Raw genomic sequence first — 23,901 nt, forward strand, 5'->3', positions numbered from 1 at the left:
GGTAGTTTGGATTTTATTAAAAGATATTATTCTTAGATTTGGCCTGCCTAACACTCTACAGAGCGACAATGGGCTTGCCTTTGTTTCTCAAGTCACACAATAGATATCTGAGGTACTGGACATCAAACGGAAGTTATATTCAACATGGAGACCCCAACCGACCGCAAAAACAGAGAAGATGAACCACGCTTTAAAAAGAAGCATTGCAAAGATTATGTCAGGAAACACAATTAACCTGGGATAAGGCACTGCCCATTGCCCTGTTATGGATACCAGTAGCCCTCCGAAGTAGGCTTAAGTTAAGCCCCTTTAAATTCTATATGGCAGGCCATTTCAGCCTTCTTCATTTACAGAGGAATCTCTTGAAGTCCTAAAGGACACTACAGTTACAACTTATGGTAAATCTTTGAGTTCCATACTAACTTCTATTCAGGAGTTTACTTCTAGCAGGTCGACCTATCCATCTGACGTGTTCCTGCATACTTTTCACCCTCGCGATTGAGTTCTCCTAAAGACTTGGAGAGAACAGGGACCTGAGAACCAATTGACAGCCAGGTGGACAGGACCTTTTGACGTATTGCAGACCATCCATTCTTCTGTTAAGTTGGCTGGAATGAAGCTATGGATACATCACACCTGAGTAAAATGAGCCCTGCCAGAAGACATGGAAGATCAGCCTAAGACTTCCTTGTGGGAGTGCAAGTCCATAAAGGATTTGAGACATGTATTCCATAAGGTTTCCTGACTTCTGTATGTTACTGGGCCAGGGGTGGGGGAACAATGCCAAAAGCCATGTATGCTCCAACCTTTGGGCTGATACCAAAGGGACTATATGCATATGCCCTATTACTAATAGCCACAGAACTTACTTGTGTTAGTCATAACTTCTTCCTTCCGAAACCCCTTCTCTTTCTAGATGTTGATTGCCAGTCATGGAGAAAACTCACTAAGCTTGATCCCTTGGTGGATGACCAGAATGCCCAATCTAACTCTGTGAGTCTAATATTTTTATATGATGCAAACACCTGGAGCTTAAGAGAGGTCCAGACCTCTGAACCTGTCCTAGACCTACCTATTAATTTAGATTTTACAGGGTGTGTTTATTATATAGGATATGACTTAGGGAAATTTCTCAGGAATTTCTGCCAGGAAATATTTTTGGCAGAGAAATTACGAGTACCAATGCTACCAACAGATACCCACATTATTGTGCTGCCATTGGGTTAATGATGAATCTATAAAAAGGGTGCCCAGCTATGATAACAACTATTTAGTCAAACCCTGCATTTCCTGTCATAGTGCTATGTGCCCCCATTCACCTCAACCATGTTTTTGTGGTTGGGTACCTAAAACTCAATCCTGAAATAAGAAGAACAACTACATCTGGTTGGACTAGAAGGGTGGACCACCACAGACAGTTACCCTCCCACTATTCAGGAAAGGTGATTATGGGAAGCTCTCTGGTCCACCCAAACCACCCTTTATTTGGGAGTTACAACCTCCCACCTAAATCTGGTATGGGAAACCCAGCATTTCTTCATCAACATCTTGTATCCAACCTGCAGTAAAACAATCATGCCCCAACGGGAACAACATATCTGCTGGTTACACCAACGATGGCCCCAAAGAGCAAAAAGAGATATTTTAGGAAGAAATGGGGCTGGACTAGGTATTCTGGGCCAAGCAGAAGCGACCTTGGATGAATATAGTCATAGCCAATAAAAGATTTGTATTTAACAAAATTGGGAAAACTGGGAAGACTATTGTTTCAGAAGGAAGAAAAAGGCTGGGAGGCAGCTTGTAAAACTGATCAGGCCCTAAGTAAATGGATAAGTCAAACCCAGGATGTCATGACAAAATATGCCAAGTCCTAGTTACCGGAAAAAGCATGTGGCTCTACCCAGCAGAGTTTAATTGACACTTCTCAAAATGGAGTCAGAAGTAGCAATGAAACAATCACCAACCATTCTGCAGCAGAAACCCAAGAAACTTACTTATGGGAGATCTATGGAACACCAAACGTGTGGGAAATAATTGAGGGAACTTGTAGTTTACATCACTGTTCCCTAACCACCTTAGCACCCAGGCTAGAACCAAACAGGAAACATGAAGTAGTACAGCTTGTTGGAATAGGTACTAACTATGACAACTATCAGATACTCCCCATAGGGGGTCTCTGGGCCCTTTTTACCTCAAATAGAACCTTACCCCAATGGGAAACAATTTCAGTCCTAGAATGTAAACAACATAATGGAATATGGCTATTCCCAGAAGAACAATGGAACTCTGAAATAGCTTTAACTGGCCTATAATAAAGACCTCTATTCAGAACAATATTTGGTCTATGGGGAAGGGATGATTTTGTTGGGAAGGAACCATGAATCCTACTGTGCAACTGGAAGATCGTTATTGCCACCAGACTGCATTTATAATGAATTCTTACAGTATTTAGTGTAACACAGGAGTCATAGAGAAAATCCATCTACCAGAGGGTAACAAGACCTAAGACAACACTGATGAGGAGGATTACGCCTATTGGGAACTAGAACTAAGACTCCCTACCGAGGTAGGGCTTATGGAAAATGAATGACCTTAACGGAGTTTAGATCTGGCAACCCAGGAAATCCAGGACACTCTCCAGCAAGTTGGGATAATAAAATACCAAGTACAGGTAACTGTTACAGAGGAAGAAAAAGGATTATTCAATTTGTCCAGAATTATGCAGATGCCTGCTTGGGTTTTGTTGGATGGTTTTCTTGTTTACTCCAGTCCACCTCTGGTGATGATAAAGTCATAAAAATCATCTTCTTTAGTATACTTGTAATCATATTTGTCATCCTCTTGACCTGGGGTTGTACCAGATGCTGGAAAAAGAGAACCAGAAAGTCCCACATTATGTTAATGAGCCCTATTACTCATGAATACTTCCAGCTTAAGGTCTGTCAATTCCATCCCTCATGCCCCCACCATGACCTCATTCAGCATGAAGTAGTGACATAGAGATGACCCACATATTCCTCAAGATTGAGAAATAAGCAACTGACAGTGGGGATTGAAACTGAGAACGAAGGAGTTAAAGTTGCCCTGGATTAGGATGAAACAGTGCCTGTGCCCCCAAAGTTAAGCTGGGAAACAAAGTAACCAAAGTTTCTGAGCTTGCTTTGCAGAACAGCAGGAGGACCACTGATAAGAGAGTAGCCTTCTGACAGCTCCCTGCCTGACAAAGCATCTTGTAGGAGCATTTAGCAGTCGATCCTGCACAGAGGACTCTTTAAACTTCAGCCCCCAAAGCCACATGCTCCCCCTCCCCATCTTATTCTCACAAGGTGCTTTGGAAAAACACTAAGAACTGCACATAGGCAAGCAACTCTGTGACTGGTAGAAAGAATAACTTGTTAGCAGAAAATTTTTGTCCTTTACCCAAACTGTTCTCTTAGTTCCAGATAAAGAAATAACTGAGGTTTTCTTAGATTCCTCAGGAATGCTGCATTCAGCAGATCTGCTAAGGAGAGGTGCCCAACGTTCTGCAATCACCCATCATCTGACATTTCTGAGCCCCTTCCTCAATCACATTTGCCTTATATAAGTCATTTCCAATCAATTCCCTTTTAAGATGGTTTTTTTAGGACGATAGTTCACCATCTTCCAATCTGTTAGCTTATCACTTATTAAAGTTCTTTCTCTACCACTGCCTGCTTGCCTTTTATCTTGTGGCAAGCAGACCAAGCCCTTGCTCGGAATCAGGTATTTATCTGAAGAAATTGAAAACATTAACTTGAAAAGATATCTGCACCCCATATTCACTGCAGCATTATTTACAACAGGCAAGACATGGAAACAACCTAAGTGTCCGTTGATAGATGAAAAGATAAAGAAAATATGGTATATATACAATGGAATTCTATTGCACCATAAAAAAGAAAATCCTGCCACTTTGAACAATGCGGGTGGACATTGAGGGCATTATGTTAAATGAAATAAGTCAAAGACAAATCCAATATGATCTCACTTATATGTGGAATGTAAAAAAAAATTTAAGAATTAGAAAAACCTGAGTTCTTATCAAGATGGCAGCATAGGCAGACTCTGAACTCATCTCCTCCCATGAACACAACCAAGTTACAACTATTCTTGGAAAAATTACCCTGGAGAGAAAAATGAAAACTGGATGAAAAGAACCCACACAACAAGGGACAGTCCTGACTGAGGCAGAAATTTCTTCTGGAGAGAAAGAAAGACACCTTCATGAGCTGCAGAAATTCACAGTCAGCTGGGTAGGAGCCACCCTAAGGTACACAGCCTTCCACAGAGAAGTGGGGACCTGAGCAGGGGAGCATTAGTGCTTTAAGCATCCTTCAGACTCAGCACAACAGAGACGAGTGTCCTATTATCTGGCTTCGCTGGCTATTAACAACAATGGGAGAATACCCCCAGCAAAGCTATCAGACAAATGCTGAAAAAACCTGGCTCTTAAAGGGCCCATGCACAAATTCACCCATCTCAGAGAGCAACCTAAAATCACCAAAAAGAAAGCTGCACAGTCCTTTGGTGAAAAGAGACTCACCTGGTAGGCTCTGGGTGCATCTTGGTGAGAGGTGAGAACTCTCCAGAGACTGAGACATTGGTGGCAGCCATTGTTGTGACCTAGTACAGGCATGCTGACACTTTTGCTGGCAGAGAACATTGAAGCTCTTCCCCTGGCCTGTTATTCCAGGGGTCTGCCACCCTCTAAAGCACAGATTTAATCCAATTCAGCTAGGGCAGGCAGCCCACCCTAGGGACTGGCCCCACCCAAAAGTAAGCCCTCAAGCTACTTGTCAGCCTGTGTAGACTGGATACCTTGATCCTCTATAGGCAGCCAAGTGTATCTGCCTCTGTGGGGCATGGCCTGTGTGAGAACCAGGTGAACTGTGGGGGAGTGTGGAGAGGTGGGAACATCTGCAGTGGGGTGACTGCGTATGCTCCAGGGGGTTGGGAAGTGTGCATGGACCAGGGCTGTGTTGATGGTGTATGTGGACCTGTGGGAGGTGGAGCTTATCAGTGTCAGAAGACCGTGCTTCACAAACAGCCACAAAGAGAATTGGCCTCACCTTCCAAAGCCTGAAACAATTGGGTGCTCCTGTGCCTAGGGCCAGCCCCACTCAGCTGCAATCCTATGAGAGCTGACAACAGCCCTGCAGGCCTGAGGCCTACAGCAACTGTAAGCCCCTGATCCTAGCAACCAGCTACACTGGGTACCTACTCAATTAACAGGAAAACTGCAACAGCAGTGTGCTGTTAGACCTTGTAGCCAATGGTGCTGGGGCTCTCCAAACCTGATTTACAAAAAGCCAGCGAGGGAAAGACCAGACTCCCTGGGTACCTGTAGTAAAAGCAACCCTACCACAGCAGAAGGACACAAGTAGCCTACACAGGGGTCACTCCTGGATCATTTGGACTGGTGACGAGAGGGAGGCACATTGCTGGGCCTCAGAAGGCATCTCTTACATAGAGCCACTTCTTCTCCAAGATCAGGAGACATAGCTGACTCACCTAATACGTAGATATAAGCACAGAGAAAGAGGCATAATGAGGAGGCAAAGGGAATACATTCTAAACAAGGGAACAGGTCAAAACCCAAGAAAAATAACTAAATGAAACAGAAATAAGCAATCTTCCTGACAAAGAGTTCAAACAAAAACTCATAAGGATGCTCACTGATATTGGGAGAAGACTGGATGAACACAGTGAGAATGTCAACAAAGAATTGGAAAATATATAAAAGAACCAATAAGAAATGAAGAATACAATACTGGAAATGAAAAATTCACTAGAGGGACTCAACAGCAGAGTAGATGATACAGAAGAATGTATCAGTGAGCTGGAAAAAAGAGTAGAGGAAATCACTCAAGCTGAACAGAAAAAAGAGAAAGAATTAGAAAGAATGAAAACAGTCTAAGGGACCTCTGGGACAATATCCACCGCATTAACATTCATATTATGGGTGTCACAGAAGGAGAAGAGAGAGACAAAGGGGCTGATAATCTATTTGAAGAAATAATATCTGAAAACTCTCCTAACCTAAAGAAGGAAAACTATATCCACATATAGGAAGCACAAAGAGCACCAAACAAGATAAACCCAAAGAGGCCCACACGAAGACACATTATGATTTAAATGTCCAAAATTAAAGATAAAGAGAGAATCCTAAAAGCGGCAAGAGAAAGTCAACAAGTGACATGAAAAGGAAAACCCATAAGGCTATCAGCGGACTTCTCAGCTGAAACCCTACAGGCTAGAAGAGAGTGGCATGACATATTTAAAGTGCTGAAAGGAAAAAACCTACAGCCAAGAATGCTCTATCCAGCAAAGTTATCATTCAGAATGGAAGGAGAAACAGCTTCCCAGATGAGCAAAAAATAAAAAAGTTTATCACCAAGAAGCCAGTTCCACAAGAAATGCTGAAGGGGCTCATTTAAGTGGGAAAGAGAAGACCACGAATAGGGAGAAGAAAATTATCAAAAGCCACCCGAAAAAAACAGGCAATAAAGTCACCATAAAGGCAAAAATATAGTAAAGGTGGCAGATCAACGACCTATGAAGATAATATGAAGGTTAAAAGACAAAAGTACTAAAATTACCTATTTCAATGATAAGAGGGTAATGGATAGACACGCAAAGCAAGAAGTTAGATATGATTTCAAAAACATAAAATGTGGGAGGAGGGGAGTAAAAGAGCATAGCTTTTAGAAAGAGGTCAAGCTAAGAGACTATCAACTCAATATAGATTGCTATATATGTAGAATATTATATAGGAACCTTATGGTAATCACAAACCAGAAACCTATAATAAATAAACAAATAAGTAAGAGGAAAGAAATCAAATATATTACTAAAGAAAGCCATCAACCACAAGGGAAGAGAGCAAGAGAAGAAAGGAACAGAAAAGAACTACTAAAACAGCCAGAAAAAAAGTAATAAAATGGCAATAAATACACAGCTACTTTAAATGTCAGTGGAATAAATGCTCCAACCAAAAGGCATAGGGTGACTGATTGGATGAAAAAACAAGACCCATAAATATGCTCCAGACAAGAGATACACTTCAGACCTGAAGACACTCACAAACTGAAAGTGAAGGGATGGAAAAAGACACTCCATACAAATGGAAAAGAAAAGAAAGTGGGGGATAGCAATACTTATATCAGACAAAATAGACTTTAAAACAAGAACTATTAACAAGAGACAAAGATGGGGACTACATAGTGATAAAAGAAACAACCCAACAAGAGGATATAACACTTGTAAATATCTATGCACCCAACATAGGAGCACCTAAATATATAAAGCAATTATTAACAGACATAAAAGGAGAGATAGTAACACAATAATAGTAGGAGACTTTAACACTCCACTTACACCAATGGATAGATCATCCAAACAGAAGATCAATAGGGAAACATTGGCCTTAAATGACACAGTAGACTAGAAGTGCTTAGTAGATAGGTATAGAACATTCCATCCAAAAACCGCAGAATACACATTCTTTTCAAATTTACATGGCACATTCTCCAGGATTGATCATATATTAGGCCACAAAACAAGTATCAATAAATTTAAGAAGAGGGAAATAATACAATGCATCTTTTCTGACCAGAAAGATATGAAACTAGAAATCAACTACAGGAAGAAACCAGAAAAAACACGAAAATGAGGAGATTAAAAAAGATGCTACTGAACAACGATTGGGTCAATGAAGAAATCAAAGGAGAAATCAAAAAATTCCTGGAGACAAATGAAAATTAAAATATGACATGCCAAAATCTATGGGATACAGAAAAAGTGGTTCTAAGAGGGAAGTTTATAGCAATTCAGGCCTACCTCAACAAACAAGAAAATTCCCAAATAAACAAGCTAACAGTGCACCTACAGGAACTGGAAACAGCAGAACAAACAAAGCCCAAAATCAGCAGAAGGAAGGAAATAATAAAAATCAGAGCAGAAATAAACGAAATAGAGACTTAAAAAAATAGAAAAAATTAATGAAATCAAGAGCTGGTTCTTTGAAAAGATCAAATTGACAAACCCTTAGCTAGACTCACCAAGAAAAAAAGAGAGAAGCTGCAAATAAATAAAATCAGAAATGAAAGAGGAGAAATTACAATGGACACCTCAGAAATACAAAAGATTATAAGAGAATACTATGAAAAGCTATACACCAAGAAATTGGATAATCTAGAAGAAATGGATAAATTCTTAGAAACATACAACCTTCCAAAACTGTATCAAGAAGTAGAGAATTTGAATAGATGAATCACCAGCAAGGAGATCAAAACAGTAATCGAAAACCTCCCAAAAAATTAAAGTCCAGGACCAGACAGCTTCCCTGGTGAATTCTACCAAACATTCAAAGAAGACTTAGTACCTATCCTTCTCAAACTGTTCCAAAAAATTGAAGAGGAAGGGAAGCTTCCTTACTCATTCTATGAGGCCAACATTACCCTGATACTACAACCAGACCAAGACAACACAAAAAAAGAAAATTACAGGCCAATATCATTGATGAACATCAATGCAAAAATCATCAACAAAATACTAGCAAATCGAATACAACAATACATTAAAAAGATCATACATCATGATCAAGCAGGTTTTTTTTTTTTTTAAAGAATGGCACCTGGGCTAACAACTGATGCCAATCTTTTTTTTTTTTTCTGCTTTATCTCCCCAAACCCCCCTGCACGCAGTTGTATATCTTAGTTGCAGGTCCTTCTAGTTGTGGGATGTGGGTCCCCACCTCAACGTGGCCTGACGAGCCGTGCCATGTCCATGCCCAGGATCCAAACCCTGGGCCGCCACAGCAGAGTGCGCGAACTTAACCACTCAGCCACGGAGCCGGCCCAGATCAAGTGGGTTTTAATTCAGGGATGCAGGGATTGTTCAATATCTGCAAATCAATGAATTTGATACACCACATTAACAAAATGAAGAATAAGAATCACAGGATCATCTCAATAGATGCAGAGAAAACATTTGACAAGATATGGCATCCATTTATGATAAAAACTCTAAATAAAATGGATGTAGAAGGAAAATACATCAACATAATAAAGGTCATATATGACAAACCCACAGCTAATATCGTTCTCAATGGAGAAAAACTGAAACCCTATCCCTCTAAGAGCAGGAGTCAGACAAGGATGCCCACTGTCACCACTCTTATTTAACATAGTCTTGGAAGTCCTAGCCACAGCAATCAGGCAAGAAAAAGAAAGAAAAGTGATCCAAATTGGAAAAGAAGAAATGAACCTGTCACTATTTGCAGACTACATGATTTTATATATAGAAAACCCTAAAGAATCCACTAAAACACTTTTAGAAATAATAAATGAGTAAGTCGAGTCACAGGATACAAAATCAACAACCAAAATCAGTTGTGTTTCTATTCACTAACAACGAAGTAGCAGAAAGAGACATTAAGAATACAATCCCATTTACAATTACAACAGAAGGATAAAATACCTAGGAATAAACTTAACCAAAGATATGAAAGATCTGTACACTGAAAACTATAAAACATTGTTGAAAGAAATTGAAGAAGACACAAAGAAATGGAAAGACATTCTGTGCTCTTGCATTGGAGGAATTAACATAGTTAAAATGTCCATACTTCCTAAAGCAATCTATAGATTCAATGCAATCCCTATTAAAGTTCCAATAATTTTCACAGAAATAGAACAAAGAATGCTAAAATTTATATGAAACAACAAAAGGCCCAGAAAGCCAAAGGAATCCTGAAGAAAAAGAACAAAGCTGGAGGTATCACACTCCCCTATTTCAAAATAAACTACAAAGCAATAGTAACCAAAACAGCATGGTACTGGCACAAAAACAGACACACAGATCAATGGAACAGAATCGAGAGCCAAGAAATAAACCCACACATATATGGACAGCTAATTTTCAACAAGGGAGCCAACAGCATACAATGGAGAAAGGAAAGTCTGTTCAGTAAACGGTGCTGGGAAAACTGGACAGCCACAAGCAAGGAATGAAAGTAGATCATTACCTTACACCATGCACAAAAATCAACTCAAAATGGATTAAAGACTTGAATGTAAGACCTGAAACCAGGAAACTTCTAGAAGAAAACATAGGCAGTATGCTCTTCGACATCGGTCTTAGCAGCATATTCTCAAGTACTATGTCTGACAGGGCAAGGGAAACAAAAGAAAAAATAAAGAAACAGGACTACATTAAACTCAAAACTTCTTAACAGCAAAAGAAACCATCAACAAAATGAAAAGACAACCTAACAATTGGGAGAAGATATTTGCAAACCACATATCACATAAGGGGTTAATATCCAAAATATATGAATAACTCATATGTTTCAACAACAAAAAAGCCAAAACCACAATTAAAAAATGGGCAAAAGATCTGAACAGAGATTTTTCTAAAGAAGATATACGGATGGCCAACAGGCACATGAAACGATGTTCAGCATCATTACCTATCAGGGAAACACGAATCAAAACTACAATGAGGTATCACCTCACTCCCATCAGAATGGCTATAATTAACAAGACAGGAAACAACAAATGGTGGAAAGGATGTGGAGAGAAAGGAACCCTTGTACACTGCTGGTAGGAGTGCAAACTGGTGCAGCCACTATGGAAAACAGTATGGAGTTTCCTCAGAAAATTAAGTATAGATCTACCATATGATCCAGCTATCCCGCTGCTGAGTATTTATCCAAAGAATTTGAAAACACAAATGCATAAAGATACATGCAACCCTATGTTCATTGCAGCATTATTCACAACAGCCAAGACTTGGAAACAGCATAGGTGCCCATCCTGGGACGAATGGATAAAGAAGATGTGGTATACATACACAATGGAACACTACTCAGCCATAAAAAATGATGAAATCCAGTCATTTGTGACAACATGGATGGACCTTGAGGGTATTATGCTAAGTGAGATAAGTCAGAGGGAGAAAGTCAAATATCACATGAGCTCATTCATAAATAGAAGATAAAAACAATGACAAACAAACACACAGCAACAGAGATTAGGTTGGTGGTTACCAGAGGGAAAGGGGGGAGGAAGAAGGGCGAAAGGGGTGATTAGGCACATGTGTGTGGTGACAGATTGTAATTAGTCTCTGGGTAGTGAACATGATGTAATATACACAGAATTTGAAATATATTACTATATACACCTGAAAGTTATATAATGCTATAATCCAATGTTACCGCAATAAAAAACACACACACACACAAAATAAATAAAAACAAATAAACTCACAAAAAACCTGAACTCACAGCTAAAGAGAACAGATGGTTTTCAGAGGTAGGGGATGAAAGGTGGGCAAAATGGGTGAAGGAGATCAAAAGGCACAAATTTCCAGTTACAAAATAAATAAATCATGGGGATGTAATGTACAGCATGGTGACTACAGTTAATAATAGTGTATTTCATACCTGAAATTTGCTAAGAGTGTAGATCCTAAAAGTTGTCATTACAAGAAAAAAACGTGTTACTATGTATGGTGATGGATATTAACTAGACTTACTGTTCATAATATATATAAATATCTAATCATTATATTGTACACTTGGAACTAATATAATGTTATATATCGTTTATACCTCAATAAAAAAAGAAAAAGTATGGAAAACTGGACCATTAATGTTAGCCACCCCTGTGTACCAGAATTGGAAAGGGTTGTAGGAGATAGTTATTTTACATCTATATGTTGTTTAAATTGATAAAACTAGCTGCACTGATGTATTTTTATCCAGTTTTTAAAAAGACACTAAAATAACTGAAAGTAAAATCATGAAATAATGACAATTGGTTATCTTTCAAAAGGCATTGGAATAATTTCTGATTTACTTTAACTGTAAAGTAGATTTAATTGTAAAGTAGATTTACAATCTACTTTATGTCTCTCTATATTTCCAAAAGAACCAAGAGACCATAAAAAAGAAAACAGCAACTCCCCTGACCTAGACCACTATGCTTCTCTGACTACACCGCAATCTATGCTCTTCCCTCCAGTTAGACAAATCTATTCAACATTCCCACTTGTGAGACCTGTGCTTTTACAACTAATGATATATTTTCTCTCTCCTTATTGGTCCAGCTTTCCTCCAAAATGTATCCATAGTATAATAACAAATTTTGTGTGGATAAAAGGAATTCTAACGTACTTAAGTTTGAGAAATGCTTTTAAAAATATATTTTGAACACTATGTCAATCACTTTACAAATAAGCTTACATTTTAATATTTTTTATCAGCTAAACTGTATTGCAACACAGTGGATGTTGTCTGCTGCATTTTCAAGTGCATTTGACCTCAAGGACCCTCCTGTGCACCAGCACATCACACTATGCACAGTGTGAACCCTGTACCTACCTTCAGGAGCAACTGTTGGCCAACTTTGTCTTGCTCATGTCTATGATGTGCTGCTGTAGAATTTTAGTCATGGCTTCTCATCAACCGTGAGTTCAAGGGCTGAGGGTCAGAGCTCAGCCTTCTGAATTGCAACATCCTGAATCTTTCTGACTTGTCCCTCCTGTATAAAAGTATTTTTCTCTTGGTCACTGCTGAAGGCATAATAATGGTCTGTGTGGGAAAGATGACGAGGATCAAGTTGTCAGCTATGATGATAGACGCCTGACAAACTAACCCTACAAAAGGAGCCTCGCAGTCAAAGACCTGGAAACAGCTCTTCGGAAACGTTCTGCATTAGGCACAGTCTGGTTGCAACTTAGTTTCATTTTTGACCATGATTTAGTATGAATTCCAAAATTTCTTGAATGGGTCCTAGGAAGAACAATAAAAATGATTAAAATTGGATATCTTATCAGGATCAAAATAGGATGCGTGATGAAATGTTCAATGATTTTGGTTATTTTAGCCTTTAAGTGACAAAGCAAAGAAGCGACTGTCCCTCACTATATATGATATTAGGGGATTTTTATGAAAATGATACTAATTAGTCTCTTACATCCTCAGAGGATCAAGTAAGTTGAAACAGACTTGAAGATTGTACTAGGATATTAGAACATATTGGTTATCATGTTGATAAACTCTATTTTAATAAATCAAAGCATTTATAGACTCTGATTCTGATATTTAAGAGAAAAGAAATGATGCATGAATTTTTTCGACAGTGAAGCATTTATTTGTATTTGTTTGGGGCTGGAGCAGGTAAGTGCCCAAGCTCTTTTCTCAGTTGATGCTTCCAGTGTCATGTTTATGTTCATTTCCAGCAAATTTCCTTTAAAATGCAGTTCTATGGAGAAACTCCACCCAGACTACTTCACCTGGGGCTAGTGACTCCAGTCTCATGACTCATTTCTCACATGTGTTTCCACCTGTGCAGTTGATTATGAAATTGTATGTGAATTTTGTTTGATTGTGTCTTGTATGATCATGATGATGTTTGTCCTTTTCTGAGGACATAGAATATAGGCCATGAGTTTTCACATGTTTAATGCAGAAAATGATAAAATGATGTTGTTGCTACATTCTCTCTACCCTTTTTCAAAATGGGCAATGTGAGTCATAAAGGGACCGAATCTAATTCCTAATTCTATTTAGCTTAAAAAAACATTGTGAGCAAGTGCATGCTTCTCTGGAGCTCCTAGGGGTTCGTATGACTTCTCTCAACCACAGACGTCTATGGATCACCTACTGTGCCCCGCCAGCGCCAAGTGCCAACTGTCCCCTCACATAGCACATAACACCAGATATTGAAAATAATACTTGGACTCTTCAAAGAAAGCTCTTTTAGGTTATTGCTTTAATGGAAAAGAAGTGCAATTTACTGAACAAATCTGAGCTACGAGCATCTCCCTAATGGATTAGAGAAGGTGAGCTGTAGCCAGTAACTTTGGCCCCTTAGCCTTGTTGATAAGTGGACAGCCCCTCAAAGACACCATCTTACCATCTTCTGCAGTCACAGCTGCATTGACATCTTGCCCAAGAAACCCTGATGCACCAGATGTTGCCTTAGCAACACATTCCTGATGCTGTGTTGATTGCTCCTGCCTGTTTTCATATGTGCTCTGTGTAAAGGCATTCATTATATACCAGTGGCATAAACATTCAGAGAGAATCCAATGAGTGGGTAAGAGAAGATTTCCTTGCAAATAGTTTCCAAGGGAAAATTTTTTTAAAGGGGAGAGATTCTTTCCAATGTTTGGCATGTTTTGGGGGTTGGATTGTTCTCCATTTTCTTCATTACTATTTTGAAAACTCAAATGTCATGAAGACTCACTGGCATTCCATTTTCCCTAATTGTGCAGCCTAAAGAGGGCTTTATTCTTATTTTTTCTTTTATGTATCAGTGAGTCATGAGTTGCTATATTTATTTCTTCAATATGTGACTCCACTCTCCTCAGTATCACTCACTCATTATTCTGAGAAGGTTGGTAGTCAGAGTTCCCAATTCCATTCCATGAACAGCTGATCCCACAGCTAAGTGCCCCGTCCCAGATGTGAATCCCAATGCGAGGGCTTTGCTTCAGAGCTTCCTGACAAGGCTTGGTTGTGTCTATGTGGTAATATTGTGCTGGCTTGGGGATAAGAGTGATTTGTAATATTAACAATTTTAGTCGACACTACTGTTCTTTAATGCTCAGGCTTATGCTGAGTGTGTGAATGATAGTCTATCAATAATCCAACAAAGGAAAGAAAAGCACTGAGCAGCCCTTTAGCTTGTAGCTGAGGCAGGACTTGGACCAAGGCCAGCTTGCTCAGAGGTTGAAGAAACCTAACATCCTGTCTCTACTTCCTCTAGAAGAAGCATATCACATTCTCATATTTCTTTTACATGTGGTTATACATTCTTACTTATTTCCAGTGTTGTATGTTTTTCATTTGATTAATTTTACCCTTATTATTACCTTTCCTACTATTTCATTTTATTTAGTTACTGGATTTTCATTTTGTCTTTCTCTAGGTTTTATTTTATAGCATAGTCTCTTTCTATACTTTATAGGTGAATTATCATGAAATTACTGGAGATTTTTTGTTAGAATTTTATAATATAACTAGTAACTAAGGCATATAACAATAATTTCTGAGTAAATATGATGCCCATTTTTCTCACACTTTATTCACCCTTTTTTTTCTTAATTATAAATGTCAGTTACTTTCTATATTATGGTTCTAGGGTGTGTGTGTGTGTAGAGAGAGAGAGAGAGAAAGTGGGACAGAGACAGACAGACAGACACAGAGAGAGAGATTTATTTTAAAGAATTAGCTCATGTAATTGTGGGAGCTGGCAAGTTTGAATTCTGTAGGCTGATGGCAGACTGGTGACCCAGGGAGGAGCTGCATGTTGCAGCTTGAGTCTGAACACTGTCTGGAGGCAGAATTCCCTCTTCCTTGGGGGACCTAAGTCTTTTCTCTTAAGGCCTTCAACTGATTAGATGAGGCCCATCCACCTTATGGAGGGTAACATGCTTTATTCAAAGTTTACTGATTTAAATGTTAATCACATATAAAAAATACCTTCATAGCAACATCCAGACAGATATTTGACCAAATATCTGGGTATTCTGGCCTAGCCGCATTGTCAAATATAGTTAACCATCACAGTACAACCCTTGTCAATTTAGCACCCATACACATCTCCTTAAGTCATACTTTACCTCCAAATAAAGAAAATAACAAGGTTAAGTAACATGATACAACTCAAAAGATACTAACACATTCCCTAGAAGAGCTGGGAGATGTTCAGTCTTCTTGACAGCCTATAACTTAAGTATTGTGATACAAACAGAATATGTCTTACATTATATGATAAGAGAATGAGAGGGAAGAAGACAAAGATACATACACACACAAATATTCATAATAAAATAAGGAAGAAATACTTATAACAATTACAGTCCTTATTTCTGTAACTGGTCATAAGGTCATAGCAGATGTTTATAACTACCTCTTCTACTACTCATTCTGTATTTCATCTGCTCTCAGCAAGCACCTCAGCTGGTCATGGTTCTTTATCTGGTGGAGTGACCCAATCCTTCATTCCTGAATGGTCTGGGATATTAGTAGTCCTGCTTGGATTGGGTTTTGAAGTTTTTCATTGATTATAATCTTAGGGCACGATGATACTAAGAGACGCCTAAGGGATCGCCCATATTCCAGACATACTCTTCCTAACCTCCATTGCGGAGTAGCAGTCCAATTTTTCCTTGTCATCAGGATTATTAAATACTTAACTCTCTTCTTTGCATGTTCATTCAGAGGCATGAGGAGCCTAAGGTGGCCAGTGGCAGTCTTAACTTCAAGTGCAATGGAATTATTGTTGTGTCTCCTGGTGGTAACATTCCTCCCTTTGGAATAAGACCTCTAGATCAGGAGAGCATAACGCCACAGGAACAGGAAGCAAAAATCTGCTAGTGGGTCACTAGGGGTAGTACTGGTGCCATTCCCATTTCCACCCCTTGATTCCTAGACACATGAATCCTGATTAAGGGAGAAACAGCATCATATATTGGATAATTTATTGATTTAGAACATACATAGCCTCCTGAAGAATCTTAGCCTGGGAAAAGCCTTCCCTTCAAGGTATTGCCACCTAGGCAGCACTACAACTGAGTCTTCAAAATGCCATTTCACTGTTCTAGCATGTCAGCTGCTCCAGGATGGTGGGGAACATTGTAAGATCATGAATTCCATGACCATGGGTCCATTGTCGTACTTCATCTGCAATGAAATGCATTCTTTGATCAGGAGTAATGCTGTGTGGAATACTATGCCAGTGGATAAGCTATTCTGTAAGTCCACGGATAGTAGTTTTGACAGAAGCATTGTGTGCAGGGAAGGCAAATTGATATCAGAGCAAGTGTCAATTCCAGGAAGGATAAATCTCTTCCCCTTCCATGATGGAAGTAGTCCAATGTAATCAATCTGCCACCAGGTAGCTGGCTGACCACCCTGGGAAATGATGCCATATTGGAGACTCAGTGTTGGACTCTGCTGCTGGCAGACTTGGCACTAAATGGTAGCCATAGCCTGGTCAGCCTTGGTGAGTGGAAATCCCATGTTGCTGAGCCCATGCATAGCCTCCAACCCTGCCACCATGGCTACTGTGTTGATGAGCCCATTGGGTGAGGACAGAGGTGTCTGGGGAAAGAAGAAATAGTATCCATAGAATATGCCATCCTATCCACTTGATTATTAAAATTCTCCTCTGCTGAAGTCACACTTTGTTGAGCATTCATATGGGACACAAATATCTCGACACTTTTCTCCTCTTCAGAGAAGTCCGTCCATATATCTCTTCCCCAATTTTTCTTGTCACCAATTTTCCAATCATGTTTCTTTCAAGTCCCTGACTATCCAGCCAAACCATTGGCCGCAGCCCATGAATTGGTATAAATTTGCATGTCTGGCCACTTCTCCTTTCAAGCAAAATGAACAAACAGGTGTGCTGCTTGAAGTTTTGCCCACTGGGAGCATTTCCCTTCAGGAATGTCGCAGACAGTGGCTGTAGTGCTCTGGCTGTGCACCTTCAGAGGATGCCTGTATATCGTTCAGAACCATCTGCAATTCAGGCACAAGTTTTCTCTTCCTCTGTCAATTGATAATAGGCAACTCTCCCTGAAGAAGCCACAGGTGCAGCCTGGGAGCGAGAAGGCAGTGTAGCAGGAGTGGACACCGTGCACATTTGGGCCACTTCTTTATGTAACTTACCTGTGTCTTCGGGGACTGCCGGGGCCCAATCACATTTACACCACTTCCATTTGATGATAGAATGCTGCTGTGCATGCCCTACTTTAGGGCTTGGTATGCCAGATAACACCTAGTTTAAGATGGGCAGCTCAGATCACATGGTAACTTGAGGGGCCAAGGTTAAACATTCATTTTCTACTAAGGCCCTCTAACAGGTCAAGAGCTGTTTCTCAAAAGGAGAGTAAGTTATCCACAGAGTATGGCAGGGCTTTGCTTCAAAATCCTAAGGAGCTGCACTGTGATTCACCTATAGGGGCCTGCCAAAGCCCCAGATAGCAGCCCTATCTGCCACTGCCACTTCAGGTACCATTGGAACTACCTGATCACACAGCCCAAGTGGCAAAGCAGCTTTCGCAACAGCCTAGACCCGTTGCAGAGCCTTCTCTTGTCCTCAGCCTTACTCAAAACTAGCAGCTTACTGGGTCACTCAGTAAATAGGCCAGAGTAACACACCCAAGTGAGGAATATGTTGTCTCCAAAAGTCAAAGAGGACCACTAGGCATTGTTCCTCTTTCTTGGTTGTAGGAGGGATAAGATGCAACAACTTATCCCTTATCTTAGAAGGGGTATCTCATCATGACTCACACTAATGAGTCCCTAGAAATTTCTCTGATGTAGAAGGCCCCTGAGTTTTGTCTGATCTATTTCCCACTCTCTGACACACAAGTGTCTTACCAATAAGTCTAGAGTAGCTGCTACATCTTGCTCACAATGTCCAATCAGCATAATGTCATCAGTGTAATGGACCAGTGTGATATCTCATGGAAGGGAAATTTAATCAAGAGCCCTGTGAACCAGACTATGACATAGGGCTGGAGAGTTGATATACCCCTGAGGTAGAACAGGGAAGGTGTATTATTGGCCTTGCCAGCTGAAAGAAAACTGCTTCTGGTGGGTTTTACTAACAGATATGAAGAAGAAAGCATTTGTCAGATAATAGCTGCAGGCTAGTTACCAGGGGATGTTTTAATTTGTTCAAGCAATGAAACCACATCTGGTACAGGAGCTGTAATTATAGTCATCACTTGGTTAAGCTTATGATAAACCATTGTCATTCTCTAAGTTCCATCTGTTTGCTGCACAGACCAAATAGGCAAGTCGAGTGGGGATAGGGTGGGAATTCTCACCCCAACAACCTTCAAGTCATTGGTGGTGGCACCAATCTCTGCAATCCCTCCAGGAATGTGGTATTACTTTTGATTTTCTATTTTCCTAGGGTAGAGGCAGTTCTAATGCCTTCCACTTAGCCTTTCTCACCATAATGGTACTCACTCCATAGATCAGGGAACCAGTGTGGGGATTCTGCTGGTTGTTGAGAATGTCTTTTCACTTATGCACTCCAGACCTGAGCAAATAACCACAAAGTGGATTCAGGGATCCACTGGACCCACTCTGAGATGAACCTGAGAAAAACTCCACTGATCATCTCATCTCCATAAGCCTCTACTCTGACTGGTAGATCACAACGTAGTTTTGAGTCTTCTGAAATTAATGTCAGTTCAGAGCCAGTGTCCCAAAATTCCTGAAAAGATTATTTTCTTTTCTGCAATGCACAGTACCCTGTCAAAGGCCAGAGGTCCCTTTGAGGAAGTCTAGGTGAAAGATTAACAGTAACAATTTTTGGAGTGTAGCAAAGTCATTCCTCCTGGCCTCCTTTCATTCAAGAGGTTTGGGGGTCTGTAAACTGGCCCAAGTCTGGAAGTTGATTGAAGGGCTGTGATTCTCTGTTGTTATGACTCAAGTTAGAATTCTGTTCACTTGACCTAGCACTCTTCTGTTCATATAGGTAAAGTAAGAATTTATCTGACTTCTCATTTATTTCATTTCTAGAAAGACAATGATCGAGCGGCCAATGCCATAGGTCTCTGTGAGTCACACTCTTCTGAATGCTGCTTTGGTTCTACTGTCCACTACGGTCACCTTGTCCACATTGTTTTTGGTGTTGAGTGCTGCCACTTGGTCCCTGCCACCCTGGGATCCAATTGCTCCCTCTGCATTTAGGTTTCCCACTTCTGTAATCACAGTTTGCACTGTAAGGTCTGACCTACAGAGAAAAGCAATCACAAAGCATTTCAAGGATTTGAGCCTCCCCTCACAAACTTATTTCTTGCGGTCCTGGTGAAAGGTGTGTCTTCTGGTCTCTCCCAGGGTGGGTGTGTCTTAAATGACAAATCCACTCTAACTTTCCCATCTCTCTGCAATAGACTGAATGTCTCCTAAAATCCATAAATGGAAATCCTAATCCCCAGTGTGATGGTATTAGGAGGAGTTCCTAGGGGAGATAATTAGATCATGAAGATGGAGTTCTCATGGATGGGATTAGAGCCTTTATCAAGAGACTCCAGAGATCTCCCTCCACCCTTCTGCCATATGAGGTAGCAAAGAGAAATGGGCAGTCTGCCACCGGAAAGAGGGTCCTCACCAGAACCTGACGATGCTGGCACCCTGATCTCAGACTTCCAGCCTCCAAAACTGTGATAAATAAATATCTGTTGTTTATAAGCCACCCAGTCTATGATACTTTGTTATAGCAACCTAAACTGACCTAAGAAACTCCCTTAGCCTTCAAATCCCTCCTTTGTAGCAGAGCAAGGCGAGTCTGGCATTTCATTTAGTGTAGGCCACCTTTTGATTCATGTTTCAGCCAACCAAGCAACCATCCAAACTATTAGAGCACATTCTAACCCCAGGCTGCAACATTAAATGCAGAATCTCTGCTTAGTCGGCCCATATCACAAATTTGTCCCCATCCACTTTTCGTCCCTTCCATCATTATCCCACACTTTTAACATTCATTCCCACACACATTTCCACTTTTTTGTCAGCATATATTGGAAAAATCACATAGTCCTTTCGGAGGTTAGCACACCTCCTCAAGGGTCATACTTTGTATTTCACCTTTTGGGGTCTGCTGGGACTTGAGTCTAGTTATAGGTTGAGAAACAAAGAGGTGAGAAGGGGTGGGTCCTGAGGGGAATCAGCAGTGTCTTGCCAAGCAACTACCTCATGGGAGGTCATCACAGCTTTTTAAGGCAAAGCAGGTTTAATCTCTTCAGCTAGGAGTGGAGCAGCTCCTTCTACTGGCAAAGCAGACTCATCAGAATTTAGGGGGTTCAGTGTCCCCAATTTCATCAAGATCTTCCAGCTGTTCCTATTTCAGTTCTCAGGATCCCATTCCTTCCCAATCAATGCTCTCATAAAGACACGATGCAAGTCTGGGAATTCAGTCTGCCTTGCAATTCAGCCACTCGCAGGGTGAGACCTAGGCTTTGTTTTCAGCAGTCTCAGCTCTGCAGCTGCAAGACACAAGGGTTTCTTTTAGGGCAGACACAGAAACTTGCTGGCCACTTATGTTGCACTTGAGCTGAGAATTCAGATCCCTGAGCTCATTCTTTTCTTTCCTTTCTTTGTCCAACACAATTAAGAGCAAACAGCTAATCTCATTACACTTGTTAGTTTGACAAAAATATACTAAGGCACCAAATGCATGGTCACCAAGAATCTTGCCTCTTATAAGAACTTGATTAGGAGTATCCAGTATTTTGCATATTTCCATTGCCACATAATGGATGATTAGTGCTCTCTTTACTACTGGAAATAGTCATTAATGCCTTTAAATCTAATCAGATTAGAGAGCTAATTGAGACAACTCATCCTTAAGATTCTGTTCCTCTAGAACCACTCTCGGTACTAAAATCTGTATTAGTCAGGGCTCTCTAGAGAAACAGAACCTGTGTGTGTGTGTATGAATTGTCTCATGTGGTTGTGGGAGCTGATAAGTCTAAAATCTACAGGGCAGGCTGGAGACTCAGGGAAGAGCTGATGTTGCAGCTTGCATCTGAATGCTATCTGGAGGCAGATTCCCACTTCCTTGGAGGACTTCAGTCTTTTCTCTTAAGGTCTTCAACTGATTGGATGAGACCCACGCACATTTTGGAGAATAATTTGGTTTACTCAAAATCTACAGATTTATGTGTTAATCACATATAAAAAATACCTTCACAGAAACATTTATCTAGACTGCCGTTTGGTCAAAAGCTGGGTATCATGGCTTAGCCAAGTTGACAAAATTAATCCTCACACTCTCATTTCTAAAAACTTAGATATTACATATCTATATAACAAAATCTTGACTGTTTCCCCTAGTCCCTGACTCCAACCAGAGGGGACACTGTATCCATACATGATGGCATCTTTCTAGGTCAGCTCCTTCCCTGTTCTTTTTAGGAAATGCATCATGGTGGCCCACTGAATGTCTGTATCACACTCTAGAGCAATTACTATAAGAATTCAGTTTGTTTACATTTTCCCTTTTATAAATAGTGAAATAGACATATCCTTAGTTAATTGTTATTAATTGACTTTTCTAGCTCTTCTTGAACCTATATATTAAGGTCACTTGTTCATCTATCAGGGTTTTAAAAGTTCTCCCTTTTTCATTCCCGTAGAGATGTGGAATTCACATATCCCATATCTATTCTTCAGGTGACTGGTGCTACACATGAATTCATTTTATCTTGTGTTTTTCTGTCCTTGTCCAGGGTTAATGAGTACCTTCATCCTCCACCTGAATAAGACGGGGACCTCTGTCCACTGCCATCTCCTCCTCCTCTCCCAGCCCCACAGAATCCTGCAAAGCTGAGGGCAGCTAAAAGTTGATTTTCAGATTGTCACTTTAAAATTAGATCTTGATATTATATGTTGGTGAATATTTACACTTAATTTCATTGCTTGCTCTGCTTACTGTGATGCTCCTCAGATGGAGCCAGCCAGCCAGCCAGAGTGGAGGCTCACATGGCCTGAGGTGAAAACAGGAAACCAGTAAACCCATGGATGCCACCCTTTTAGGAAATAGAGACATTTGCATGACACTGATAAGCTTCGTGTGACTGGATAGCCTATGGGAGAAGAGAGAGAGGAACAGGATTTATCATGTAGACAAAAAATAAATATAAATAAATATTGTACAGTAGTGGTTGTAAGGCCAAGGAAAATATGGTACTTATCCTCTGAGCTCTCAGGGTGAAATCCCAAGCACAAAAATCAAATGCATTGAGAGCTACCATGTGTCAAGGCTGCACTGTAGGTGATTGTGACAAACATTGCATTAGAAATCTCCCCAGAACGGCTGCTGGTCTCCTCCTGGGGCCATCTCCCAGCAGACAGCCTTTCCTCTAAACCATGCCTAGAGGTGCAAGCCTGGGTTCTCCTTGCTGTGACTTCGCTACAGAAAGTCTTCAAAACCTTTTGTACTTGTCCCCTCTTTGAGAATGCACTGACTTACATAGCAGATTGGTGTGCATGGGAAGTACCTATGAAGTTTTACAACTCCTGATTTCCAGCAGAGTCAACTTTAATTGGTCCAGGGTGGGCTGGGCATCAGGACTTTTGAAAGCTCCCCTGGTGATTCCAATCTAGTGATTCCTATCACAGTGTGAGTTCATCCTACAGAGTCAAAATGGGCAAGGCACCAGCTGTGCACATGTCGGTAAATTACAGTCCACAACTGAATTACACCATCGTTTGTGTCAGGTCAATGCATCAGCCTCATTTTGGGTTCTAATCTATTTCATACCCTGGCTGTCTTGGCCGGGGTTCAGACAGGACCTGCGTCTGCAGCTCCTCAACCTGACTGTTGCTAAGAGAGTAGGTCTTAAAAGTTCTCACCACAAGAAAAAAATTGCAGCTATGCGAGGTGATGGGTGTTAACTAATTTATTGTGGTCATCACCTCACATCATATACAGACGTCAAGTCATTATGTTGTACACCTTAAACTAACACAGTGTTATGAGTCAGTTATATCTCAACAAAACTGGGGGTGGGGGAAGAACTGTTGCTCTTTGGAGGCCAATTGCCCCCAAATTCACACCCAGAGTGCAGTGCTTTATTGATTGAGGATTATTTTTGATACTCAATATATAGACTGCTGGACCCTGCGCCTAGAGATTATGATTCATTAAGTCTGGGACGAGGCCAGGAAATCCACATTTTTATGTCTCCCAGTGATTCTGATGTGAGGCCAGGACTGAGAGCCACTGGAGCAGACGGCCTTTGAAAGTTCGTGTCACTCAGTCCTTGGACTAGGAGCACTGGGTGGGCAGTGCTGCCCTCTAGTGCCTCTGGCTGTGAGCGAGTGACCGGCTGTGTGAGCGC

General features: G+C 40.6%; 1 long non-coding RNA gene across 1 annotated transcript in view; it reads right to left on the reverse strand.

Moving 5' to 3' along the window:
* Nucleotides 1-23,901, reverse strand: part of LOC139079655 (uncharacterized) — a 26,908-nt gene continuing 3,007 nt past the window's right edge. The window contains exons 3-4 of the long non-coding RNA XR_011533434.1: nt 12,407-12,817; nt 1-2,864 (exon numbers count right to left, since the gene is read on the reverse strand). This is a non-coding gene — a long non-coding RNA (uncharacterized lncRNA). The remainder of the gene's footprint in view (nt 2,865-12,406; nt 12,818-23,901) is intronic.

This window comes from Equus przewalskii, chromosome 26, assembly GCF_037783145.1.
Source record: "Equus przewalskii isolate Varuska chromosome 26, EquPr2, whole genome shotgun sequence".
In the NCBI taxonomy this organism is placed as follows: Eukaryota; Metazoa; Chordata; class Mammalia; order Perissodactyla; family Equidae; genus Equus; species Equus przewalskii.